The sequence below is a fragment of the Saimiri boliviensis genome, chromosome 9 (assembly GCF_048565385.1).
Source record: "Saimiri boliviensis isolate mSaiBol1 chromosome 9, mSaiBol1.pri, whole genome shotgun sequence".
NCBI classification, from domain to species: Eukaryota; Metazoa; Chordata; class Mammalia; order Primates; family Cebidae; genus Saimiri; species Saimiri boliviensis.
Window position 1 is genome coordinate 58,452,376 of NC_133457.1, and position 13,290 is coordinate 58,465,665.

Consider the following 13,290-nt stretch of genomic DNA (forward strand, 5'->3'; position numbering starts at 1 on the left):
CATCACATACTTGTTTTGATATGTGTGTGTTGTAGGTACTTTTTTTTTTTTCTTTTGAGATAGAGTCTCGCTCTGTTGCCAGGCTGGAGTGCAAGTGGTGTGATCTTGGCTCACTGCAACCTCTGCTTCTGGCGATTCTCCTGGCTCAGCCTCCTGAGTAGCTGGGATTACAGGTGCATGCCACCAGGCCGTGCAAATTTTTTTTTTTTTTTTTTTTTTTTGAGACGGAGTTTCGCTCTTGTTACCCAGACTGGAGTGCAATGGCATGATCTCGGCTCACCGCAACCGCCGCCTCCTGGGTTCAGGCAATTCTCCTGCCTCAGCCTCTTGAGTAGCTGGGATTACAGGCATGCGCCACCATGCCCAGCTAATTTTTTTGTATTTTTAGTAGAGGCGGGGTTTCACCATGTTGACCAGGATGGTCTTGATCTCTTGACCTTGTGATCCACCCACCTTGGCCTCCCAAAGTGCTGGGATTACAGGCTTGAGCCACCGCGCCCGGCTGCCCTGCAAATTTTTGTATTTTTAGTAGAAACGGGGTTTTACCATGTTGGTCAAGCTAGTCTCGAACTTCTAACCTCATGATCCACCCACCTCTGCCTCCCAAAGTGCTGGGATTACAGGCATGAACCACGGCACCTGGCCTGAATTTTGTACCTTTCATGGTACAACTGTTTGCTTTCCGTATGTCATTGTAGGAGGTGTTCTTCAGAGAAAATAATATCACATTTTTTTGTGAAAGGGTGCATAAGGCTTCCATAGGGAATTCCATCATCATAAAGTGAGGCAAAGATGGATTCTCTAGTATATCTATATTTTTTTCTTATAGAGCAGCTGGGAGAGAGAAAGGAAAGAGTACAAGCTGGAAGGAGCTTTAGGGTGGATTTATAAACAGGACTGCTATGCCAGATAGTAGCAATGGTAATGTGGAGACAAATGGTGAAGGGAGGAGTTGTAAAAGAATTGTGTCTTAATTTTCAAAACCATAAAGCTCACAGTGCAGGTGGGTATGTTAAAGGGCAAATCTGTGATCAGGAGCCAGCTGTGTTCAATGTAAGGAGCCTGAGCACTATGTTTTAAGATTGTGGAATTCTTTTTTTTTTTTTTTTTTTTTTTTTTGAGACGGAGTTTCGCTCTTGTTACCCAGGCTGGAGTGCAATGGCACGATCTCGGCTCACCGCAACCTCTGCCTCCTGGGTTCAGGCAATTCTCCTGCCTCAGCCTCCTGAGTAGCTGAGATTACAGGCATGCACCACCATACCCAGCTAATTTTTTTGTATTTTAAGTAGAGACGAGGTTTCACGGTGTTGACCAGGATGGTCTCGATCTCCTGACCTCGTGATCCACCCGCCTCAGCCTCCCAAAGTGCTGGGATTACAGGCTTCAGCCACTGCGCCCGGCTTAGATTGTGGAATTCTTATAGATTTCATCTATTTCTGACCTGATCTTTTTCAGGTTATTGAAAATCTGACTACTGTATAGTTTAGCTTTTATGGACTATTAAACTTGACCCTTGGGGCTCAATAATACCCAAGATACCAATGCAAAGCCCCGTTTTCTGTTTCCAGCATAACTAATATGCAATAAATTATCATGATTTTTCTAATGGCCATTTTTTATGATATGGGTTCACAGCCCCTTAAGAATTTTCTTTTTTTTCCCTTCCTACATAAATTAAGGTAAGTCTAAAAAATTTTCATTCTAACCAAGTTACCACATATGTTTTTAGAAGCCAGATAATAATTGAAGAAGTTGTGAGATTCTATATTAAATCAACATAGTTTTCAGAAAAATATTCTCACAAGTAAAATAAAAACGTGGCCCCAAATTAAGAAAATGTCTCAGAAATCAACTAACCAGTTTAACTGTCAGGTTTAGATGATCTTAGAGATACAATATAATGGATCAAGAAAGTTATATAATCATCCTTTGGTATCCTTGAGGGATTGGTTTCAGGACCCCCAACAGATACCAAAATCATCAGATGCTCAAGTCTGTTATGTAAAATGTTGTAGTATTTCCAGATAACCTGTTCATATCCTCTCATACTTTTTTTGGTGGGGGGAGGGATGGGCTAAAGTGCAGGGGCTCAGTCTCAGCTCACTGCAACCTCCACCTCCTGAGCTCAAGTGATTCTCTTGCCTCAGCCTTCCGAGTAGCTGGGACTACAGTGCCACCCCATACCTGGCTAATTTTTATATTTTTTAGTAGAGATGGGGTTTCACCATCTTGGCCAGGCTGGACTTGAACTCCTGACCTTGTAATCCACACACGTCGGCCTCCCAAAGTGCTGGGATTACAGATGTGAGCCACCATACCTGAACTCATAAACTTTATTTTTATTTGATTTATTCGTTTTTTGGGATGAAGTTTTGCTCTTGTTGCCCAGGCTGGAGTGCAATGGCGTGATCTTGGCTCACTGCAACTTCTCCCTCAGCAATTCTCCTGCTTCAGGCTCCCAAGTAACTGGGATTTCAGGCATGCACCACCATACCCAGCTAATTTTTGTATTAATAGAGACAGGGTTTCGCCATGTTGGCCAGGCTGGTATTGAACTCATGGCCTCAAGTGATCTGCCTATCTTGGCCTCCCAAAGTGCTGAGATTACAGGCGTGAGCCACCGCGCTCAGCCTTCTCCTTCTCTCATAAACTTTAAATCATCTTTAAAGTTCTTATACTACCTAGTGCCCTATATATGCCAGATAAATAGCTGTCATACTGTATTAGTTTTTAGCTTTTTAAAAAATTGTTGTGTGATTTTTTTATTATTAATTTTTTTTTTTTTTTGAGACGGAGTTTCGCTGTTGTTACCCAGGCTGGAGTGCAATGGCACGATCTCGGCTCACCGCAACCTCCGCCTCCTGGGTTCAGGCAATTCTCCTGCCTCAGCCTCCTGAGTAGCTGGGACTACAGGCGTGCACCACCATGCCCGGCTAATTTTTGTGTTTTTAGTAGAGACGGGGTTTCACCTTGCTGACCAAGATGGTCTCAATCTCTTGACCTCGTGATCCACCCGCCTTGGCCTCCCAAAGTGCTGGGATTATAGGCGTGAGCCACCACGCCCGGTCTGATTTTTTTATTATTTTTATATTTTATATATATATATTTTTTTCCCCAGAAAAGGATATTTTTTATTCAAGTAACTGCAACTAGGAAACCAGAGGGGGAGCCCCAGGCTGGAACAAATCATGGCTACCCCTCCCTGACAGAACAGGGGGAGGAGGTGGCCCCTATACCCTTTAGGGTCGATTTGAGCCCCCTTGCTCACTCTGCTGCAGCATCCAAGGGGCAGGGCCCCACCTTCCCTGGGACTGGGGTAGTCGGTCACCCAGCCTGCCATGCCCCAGCCCCTCTTCCCCATGAAGAGTATCTTGGGATAGGGTATCATGGGCAGAACAGGAGGCAATGAGGATGAACATTTGTCGCTGATAGCAGCAGCAATGATGGATGTCAAAGAATGGAACATTGAACAAAAAAACAACACAACTGTCCAGAGGTAGTTTGTGAACAGAGGAAAAATGGAACCAGAACTTTGAGGGGCAGGGAGGAGCAGGAGGGTTGGGAGTGGGCAGGGTGAGCTCCTTGTTATTGGTGCCCCTTCTGAGGAGGGGGAAATGGCCGAGTGGCAGAAGCAAAGTAGGGTGGGGGGAACAGCTCCAGCCCATCTCAGGTGGTAGCCACAGGGCACATGGGCCTCATCTGGACAATAAGTGACTGCATCTCCATCACCATAATATATATTCAGATCCCAGGCAGAGTGCCAGGGGGCTGGGACCACAGTGAAAAGGGTGTAGGAGACTCATTCCCCTCCTGCCTTCTGTAGCCAAAGGGGGCTGTTCAACCTAGTGGAGGGACTAGGGAAGGTGGGGAAGGATGAAAGGTGTGAGCCCTATGTGGTGACAAAGACAGTTTGGGGGAATTTTGGGGGCCAGCTCCCCCTCCATTGGCCACACCTGCTGCTGCCAGGGCAGTGGAGTAGGGCATGCCAGGATGAGATGGGGTTTGGGCCCCTTTTAAGGCCAGGGGAACCCTCCCAGGCCCCACTATGGGAAGCCAGAGGGAACAGTAGAGGAGCAGAGAGGGCGCCCCCAATCCAAAAGCCCAGAGAGCAATGTCCCCATCACCAAGGGAGTGGGGACACAGCAGGTGCAGGGTGCAGCTAAGTGGGATTTTAGCCTTGTCCAGGAGGGCATGTGTGTATGCATGGGTTGGCGGGGGAGCTGGGAACTGAGGCCAGGGGAAAACTGCTCCCCACTCAGCCCGTGGGGGCACTGCATTGGCCGGTGTGCCGTGTAGTGTGGTGGTGAGGGCGCAGGTGGAAGATGGGGGTGGCAGCCGGAGGCGGTGGTGTTGGTGGGCCTGGGGAAGGGGTAGGGGCAGTGGGAGTGGAGCAAAGCTGTCCAGTCCAGAAGGAAGCTGCTCCTCCAGTGAGGAGCAGGCGGCATGTATGGTCACTGCTCTTTCTCTGAGGACTCCTGCGAGATGTCCTCCTCTTCCTCCTCCAGTTTTTTGGGTCTGCCCCTTGGTTTCCTTCCTGGAGTTGTGGTGGTTTTCCGGGTCTTGGCAGCACCCTTGTGTTTGCTTCCCTTTGGTCTTAGGTGTTGGCACTTCGCTGGGCTCCTTCTGACTCCCTACTAGCGCTGTCCCGGGACTCACCGGAGGCTGCTTGCATGGCCTGCCCTGGCCCCGTTTCCCAGTGCCATCCTTTTCCTGCTTGGAGGCCAAGGGCTGGCTGGACTTCGAGCTCGATTCGCTCATCTTCCCTTCTCTAAGGAGCAGATGGAAGAGTGATGGCTGGGATGGCCTTCTTGGAGCCGTGCCAGCGCCAGAAATAGCCCCAACTGGGAGTCCCAATTAGAGGACAGAATATTTTCTATTTATAGTTGGTTGAATCTACAGATTTGGAACCTCTAGATTCCAAGCACCAACTGTATATATAATGACACTTTTAGAATTTTGCATCAGTTTCTGAAGCACTCAATGCTGTATGAAATCGTAAGTTTTATTCAATTATAGAAATACACACTCACACTGATATTCTGTGCCCTGGAATAAAATAAATGCTATAAGGCCGGGCGCAGTGGCTCAAGCCTGTAATCCCAGCACTTTGGGAGGCTGAGGCGGGTGGATCACGAGGTCAAGAGATCAAGACCATCCTGGTCAACATGGTGAAACCCCGTCTCTACTAAAAATACAAAAAATTAGCTGGGCATGGTGGCGTGTGCCTGTAATCCCAGCTACTCAGGAGGCTGAGGCAGGAGAATTGCCTGAACCCAGGAGGCGGAGGTTGCGGTGAGCCAAGATCGCGCCATTGCGCTCCAGCCTGGGTAACAAGAGCGAAACTCCGCCTCAAAAAATAAATAAATAAATAAATAAATAAATGCTATGACTTTGACATTTTAAGGTGATTCAGTTCCTAGATATTTACCAACGTGAAACAAACTTGTCCACAAAAGAATTTTATAGCAGCTTTACTCCTGGTAGACAAAGCCTAGACATAGCCCAGGTACTCATCAGTAACAGAATGGATAACTAAGTTGTATTACACTTGTATTTTGGAATACTACTCAGCTATAGGGAAGAACCAGTGAGGTCGGGCACAGTGGCTCATGCCTGTAATCCCAACACAGTGGGAGGCCCAGGCAGGCAGATTGCTTGAGTCCAGGAGTTTGAAACAAGCATGGGCAACATGGTGAAGCCCCATCTGTATAAAAAATTGGCCAGGCATAGTGGTGCACTCCTATAGTTGCAGCTGCTCAGGAGGTTGAGGTGGGAGGATCACCTGAGCCCTTAGGTTTGAGGCTGCAGTGAGCTGAGGTTGCACCGATGCACTCCAACCTGGGTGACAAAATGAGACCTTTCAAAAAAACCAAAACCAAGCCAGACGCAGTGGCTCATGCCTGTAATCCTAGCACTTTGGGAGGCCGAGGTGGTTGGATCACAAGGTCAGGAGTTTGAGATCAGTCTGGCCAACATGACGATACCCTATCTCTCCTAAAAATACAAAAATTAGCTGGGCATGGTTGCAGACACCTGTAATCCCAGCTACTCGGGAGACCTTGGCAGGAGAATCACTTGGACCCAGAGGCGGAGGTTGTAGTGAGCCAAGATTGTGCCATTGCTCTCCAGCCTGGGCGACAAGAGCAAAACTCTTATCTCAAAAAAAAAAAAAAGAAAGAAAAGAGAAACCAAAACCAATGCACAAGTTAACATGGATGAATCTCAAAATATTTTTGTTTCTTCTTTTTTTTTTTTTTTTTTTTTTTGAGACGGAGTTTCACTCTTGTTACCCAGGCTGGAGTGCAGTGGCGCGATCTCGGCTCACCGCAACCTCCGCCTCCTGGGCTCAGGCAATTCTCCTGCCTCAGCCTCCTAAGTAGCTGGGATTACAGGCACGCGCCACCACGCCCAGCTAGTTTTTTGTATTTTTAGTAGAGACGGGGTTTCACTATGTTGACCAGGATGGTCTCGATCTCTCGACCTCGTGATCCACCCGCCTCGGCCTCCCAAAGTGCTGGGATTACAGGCTTGAGCCACCGTGCCCGGCCTGTTTCTTCTTTTACTTCACATAAGGTATGTACTGTGTTGATTCCATTTATACCATTTATATGACAAACAAAACTTTTTTTTTTTTTTTTTTTTTTTTTTTGAGACGGAGTTTCACTCTTGTTACCCAGGCTGGAGTGCAATGGCACGATGGCACGATCTCGGCTCACCGCAACCTCTGCCTCCTGGGTTCAGGCAATTCTCCTGTCTCAGCCTCCTGAGTAGCTGGGATTACAGGCACGCACCACCATGCCCAGCTAATTTTTTGTATTTTTAGTAGAGACGGGGTTTCACCTTGCTGACCAGGATGGTCTCGATCTCTTGACCTTGTGATCCACCCGCCTCGGCCTCCCAAAGTGCAAACAAAACTTTCTTAATAGACTAGTTGATGCTGCTAGAAATCAGAACAGTGGTTGGGGGAAAGAAATGTAAACATATCAATTTAAGCAGCAGACCCCAACCTTTTTGGCACCAGGGACCAGGATCATGGTATACAGTTTTTCCACAGACAGGGTTGTGGGGAAGGTGGTTTCAGGATAATTCAAGCACATTACATTTATGGTGCACTTTGTTTCTAATATTATTACATTGTAATATATAATGAAATAATTATACAACTCACCATAATGTAGAATCAGTGGGAGTCCTGAGCTTGTTTTCCTACAACTAGATGGTCCCATCTGGGGGTGATGGGAGACAGTGACAGATCATCAGCCATTAGATTCTCATATGGAGCGTGCAGCCGAAATCCCTTGCATGCACAGTTCACGATAAGATTTGTACTCCTATGAGAATCTAATGCCGCTGCTGATCTGACAGGAGGAGGAGCTCAGGCAGTGATGCAAGCCATAGGAGCAGCTGTAAATGTAGATGAAGCAGGCCGGTCATAGTGGCTCATGCCTGTAATCCCAGCACTTTGGGAGGCCAAGGAGGTCAGGAGTTCAAGACCAGCCTGGCCATCATAGTGAAACCCTGTCTTTACTAAAAGTACAAACATTAACTGGGTGTGGTGGTACACACCTGTAATCCCAGCTACTCAGGAGGCTGAGGCACAAAAATTGCTTGAACCCAGCAGGTGGAGGTTGCCGTGAGCCAAGATTGTGCTACGGCACTGCAGCCTGGGCGACAGAGCGAGATTCCCTCCAAATAAAAAAAATATAGATAGATAGATAGATAGATAGATAGAGCGAGATTATCTCCAAATAAAAAAAAAAAATAGATAGATAGATGGATGAATGGATGGAGCTTTGCTCACTTGCCTGCCACTCCCCTTCTGCTGTATCTAATGTATCTAATGGTATTGGGAGTTGGGGACCTCTGATTTAAAGTATATAGCTTGATATATATGTCCATATGAATGGTGCATTGTAAGGTGTATAAACTATAACCTCAATTTTAAAATTTAAGGTAAGGTATTAACATTTTGGAATTTACCCTGTTCCTACGATAAAATTTTAAAAATTAGCAGGGCATGGTGCCACACATATGTAGTGCCAGCTACTCCCATGGCTGAGATAGGAGGATCACTGGACTTAAGAGGTCAAAGCTACATGCACTGAGCCATGATTGTGCCACAGCACTCCAGCCTGGGTGACAGAGTGAGACCTTGCCTCAAAAATAAATAAAAATTGAAATTTTGTGAAATTAACAAAAGTTTTAATATATTATTTTGGGAAATGTAATTTAACCTCCAGTAATTGATAAATGGAGGCTTTTCCTTACATATCATTTATAAGGCAGCATGACATGGAAAACTTGGTGGGTTTTTTTTTTTTTTTTTTTTCCAGACAGTTTTGTTCTGTCGCCCAGGCTTGAGCGGAGTGGCACAATCTCTGCTCACTGCAGCCTCTGCCTCCTGGGTTCAAGTGCTTCTCCTGCCTCAGCTTCCAAAGTAGCTGGGATTACAAGTGCCTGCCACCACACCCAGCAGCTAATTTTTATATTTTTAGTAGTGATGGGGTTTCACCATGTTGTCCAGGCTAGTCTCAAACCCCTGACCTCAAGTGATCTGCCTGCCTCAGCCTCCCAAAGTGTTGGGATTACAGGCATGAACCACCATGCCGGCCAAATTTGGTTTCTTAACCAAGAAAGAAGAAAATGCTTTTCTACTTGTATTTAATATGTTTTCCTTAGACTCTTAAGACTGCAGTATCAACCACATATGACCACTAAGCACTTGAATTGTGTCCAGTGTGAATTCAGGTACACTATTCAAGTGTAAGATACACACCAGGTTTCAAAAAGTACTATGAAAAAAATGTAAACTATGCTATTAATTTTTATATCAATTATATATTGAAATGATATTTTAAACATAGTAAGTTAAATATATTAAAAATAGGCTGGGCACAGTGGCTCACACGTGTAATCACAGCACTTTGGGAGGCTGAGGGCCAAAGTGGGCGGATCACGAAGTCAAGAGATAGAGACCATCCTGGCCACCATGGTAAAACCCCATCTCTACTAAAAATACAGAAAAAATTAGCTGGGTGTGGTGGCAGACACCTGTGGTCTCAGCTACTCAGGAGGCTGAGACAGGAGAATTTTCTGAACCTGGAAGGCGACGGTTGCAGTGAGCCAAGATCACACAACTGCACTCCAACCTGATGACAGAGCAAGACTCCATATATAAGTAAGTAAGTAAGGCTGGGTGAGGTAGGTCACACCTATAATCCCAGCATTTTGGGAGGCCAAGGCAGATGGATCACCTGAGGTCAGAAGTTTGAGACCAGCTGGGCCAACATGGTAAAACCCTGTCTCTACTAAAACTACAAAAAAAATTAGGTGATGTAGTGTTGCATGCCTGTAATCCCAGCTATTATAAGGCTGAGGCAGGAGAATCACTTGAACCCAGGAGGTAGAGGTTGCAGTGAGACCAGATCGCGCCATAACACTGAAGCCTGGGCAACAAGAATGAAATGCCCACTGAAAATGTAGATAGATAGATGATAGATAGTAGACAGATAGATAGGTAGGTAGATAGAGAATTTTACATGTTTCTTTTAATGTTAAGTTTTAAACGTGTCTTAGAAAAATCAAAATTATGGCCGGGTGCGGTGGCTCAAGCCTGTAATCCCAGCACTTTGGGAGGCCAAGGCGGGTGGATCACGAGGTCAAGAGATCAAGACCATCCTGGTCAACATGGTGAAACCCTTTCTCTACTAAAAATACAAAAAATTAGCTGGGCATGGTGGTGTGTGCCTGTAATCCCAGCTACTCAGGAGGCTGAGGCAGGAGAATTGCCTGAACCCAGGAGGCGGAGGTTGTGGTAAGCCAAGATCGTGCCATTGTACTCCAGCCTGGGTAACAAGAGTGAAACTCCGTCTCAAAAAAAAAAAAAAAAAGAAAAAGAAAAATTACATTTATGACTTCAATTGTATTTCCTTTTTTTGTTTTTTTAAAAGAACTACACCACACACTTACACTACACCACAAACTTCTGGCCTCAAGCAGTTCTCTCACGTCAGCCTCCTGCATAACTAAGATTACACACATGTGCCACCATTCCCAGCTAAACATTTTTATTTTTTGTAGAGGCAGGATCTCACTGTGTTTCCCAGGCTAGTCTTGCACTCCTGGGCTGAAGCAAAACTCCTGGGCTCAAGCAGTCTTCCCACCTTGGCTTCCCAAAGCGTTAGAATGGCAGTTGTGAGCCACTGCACTTGGCTATGCCTCTAATTATATTTCTGTAGAACAGTGCTGCTCTAAGGTTTTAAGACAAGTGTGTTTGAATGTTTGTATGTTATAACATGATTTTTACACACATAAATGTTGTTACTGTCAGTTTTCTTGTACCACAAATTTTAACGGAATTATCTCTTTAGAAAAAAAATTTTTTTTTTTTTTCGTTAAAACACCTAATACCCAAAGGAATCTTAGAACTTAATTTCTTGGGCAGGATTGACATTTTGGCTGTACGCTTTGATTTAGATGTGAATGTTAGCTGCATATGTTTGGGAGATAATAGATTTTTTAAATAACAATGGTTGCTTATAATAGAATAATATATTTTTCTTCTGAGATTTTTTTGTTATTTATTTATTTAGAGATGGAGTCTCACTCTGTCACCCAGGCTGGAATGCAGTAGCACAGTCTTGGTTCACTGCAATCTCTGCCTTCTGGGTTCAAGTAACTCTCCTGCCTCAGCCTCCCAAATATCTGAGATTACCACCACACCCGGCTAATTTTTGTATTTTTTGTGGAGATGGAGTTTCACCATTTTGGCCAGACTGGTCTTGTGCACCTGACCTCAAGTGATCCGCCCGCCTTGGCCTCCCGAAGTGCTGGGATTACAGGAGTGAGCTTACCGTGCCCTGCCTGTTTTTTTTTGTTTGTTTGTTTTTGTTTTTTAAAAAAAGCCTTTATTGACTGTCTACTGTCAGCATTTTTTTTTTTTTAATAGCTTTATTGGCTGGACACGTGCCTATAATCCCAGCACTTTGGGAGGCCAAGGCAGGTGGATCACCTGAGGTCAAGAGTTTGAGACCAGCCTGACCAACATAGAGAAACCCTAAAAATACAAAATTAGCTGGACGTGGTGGCACGTACACATAATCCCAGCTACTCAGGAGGCTGAACCAGGAGAATTGCTTGAACCCGGGAGGCAGAGGTTGCGGTGAACCAGGATCACGCCATTGCACTCCAGCGGGAGAGACAAGAGCGAAATTCTGACTCAAAAAAAAAACTTTATTGAGGCTGGGTGCACTGGCTCACCCCTGTAGTTCTAGCAGTTTGGGATGCCAAGGCAGTGGATAACTTGAGCTCAGGAATTTGAGACCAGCCTGGGCAGCATGCTAAAACCTCATCTCTATAAGAAACACACAAAAAAACTAGCCTGATGTGGTGGTGCACACCAGTAGCCTCAGATACTTGGGTGGCTGAGGCAGGACAATCACTTGAGCCCTGGAGGTTAAGGCTGCAGTGAGCTGAGATCACACCACTGCACTCCAGTCTAGGTGACAAAGTGAGACCCTGTCTCTAAAATAAAGGAAAAATAGCTTTATTGTGGCCATGGGCAGTGACTAACTGCTGTAATCACAGCACTTTGGAAGGTGAAGGCAGGTGGATCACTTGAGATCAGGAGTTTGAAACCAGCCTCTGGCCAACGTGGTAAAACCCTATCTATTAAAAATACAAAAGTTGGCCAGCACTGAGCATGGTGGCTCATGCCTATAATCCCAGCACTTTGGGAGGCCCCTGCAGGTGGATCACCTGAGGTCAGGAGTTCGACACCAGCCTGGCCAACATGGGGAAACTCCGTCTCTACTAAAAATACAAAAATTAACTGGGTGTGGTGGTGGCTGCCTGTAATCCCAACTACTTGGGAGGCTGAGCAGGAGAATCGCTTGAACCCAGGATGCAGAGGTTGCAGGGAGCTAAGATTGCACCATTGCACTCCAGCCTAGGGGACAAGAATCAAACTTATCTCAAAAAAACAAAAAATTTGTCGGGTGTGGTGGTACACACCTGTAGTCGTAGCTACTCAGAAGACTGAGGCAGGAGAATTGCTTCAACCTGGGAGGCAGAGGTTGCAGTGGGCCAAGAATGCACTACTGCGCTCCAGCCTGGGCAACGAAGTAAGACTATCTCAAAAAAAGAAAAGAAAAGAAAAAAGAAAGCTTTATTGAAACATAATTCAATTCACATAGCATACAGTTAATCCATTAGAAGTATATAATCTGTGGCTTTTAGTATTTTCATAGATATATGCAACCATCAGCAATCAATTTTAGAACTTTTGGGGGGGGGTACAGAGTCTCTCTATGTTGCCAGGCTGGAGTGTAGTGGCACCATCTCAGCTCCCCGCAACCTCCGCCTCCCAGGTTCAAGCGATTGTCCTGCCTCAGCCTCCCGAGAAGCTAGGACTGCAGGCATCTGCCCACACACCCCGCTAATTTTTATATTTTTGGTTGAGATGGGGTTTCACCATGTTGGCCAGGTTGGTCTCAGTCTCTTGACCTTTTGATCCACCTGCTTCAGCCTCCCAAAGTGCTGGGATTTCAGGCGTGAGCCACCGTGCCCAGCCCTAGAACATTTTTATTTACCCCAAAAAGAAACCCTGTACACTTAGCTATCCCCACCCCCTTCCCCATTCTATTCCTCATCCCAAGTAATCTGCCTTCTGTCTTTACAGATTTCCCTGTTTGGGATTTTTATATAAATGGAACGATATATATGTGGGCTTTTGTAAGTGCCTTTTTTCACTTCATATGTCTTCAGGGTTCATCCAAGTTGTAGCATGTATCAGTACTTTATTCCTTTTTATTTATCTAGACATTTTATTTACCCATTCATCAATTGATGAAACATGTGGATTATTTGTCTCTTTGCTGTTGTGAATAATGCTGCTGTAAACATTCATCTACAAGTTTTTGTGTGAACATTTGTTTTTATTTCTCTTTGGTTTACCTGGGTGTGGAATTGCCTGGTCACATGATAGCTCTGTTTAATTGTTTGAGGAATTGCCAGACTGTTTTCTAAACTGGCTGCACCAGTCTGTAATCCCACCAGCAGCATAAAGGATTCCAGTTTCTTCACATTGTCACTAAAACTTATTGTACCACATCTTTTTATACATTGTAATGAGTATCAAATGGTATCTCATTGGGGCTTTGATATGCATTTCACTGAAGACCATTGATGTTCAGCATCTTTTTCTGTGCTTATTATTCAGTCTGTATGTTTTCTTTGGAAAGATATTTATTCATATCCTTTGCCCATTTTTTAATTGGGTTATTTGTCTTT

General features: G+C 45.2%; 1 protein-coding gene and 1 pseudogene across 4 annotated transcripts in view; one reads left to right on the forward strand and one right to left on the reverse strand.

The window, feature by feature from the left end:
* CNOT10 (CCR4-NOT transcription complex subunit 10) overlaps positions 1–13,290 on the forward strand; it is a 105,336-nt gene that overhangs the window by 64,726 nt on the left and 27,320 nt on the right. The gene's annotated exons all lie outside the window — the stretch shown is intronic.
* On the reverse strand, positions 4,403–4,856 carry LOC104651834 (high mobility group protein HMG-I/HMG-Y-like; annotated as a pseudogene).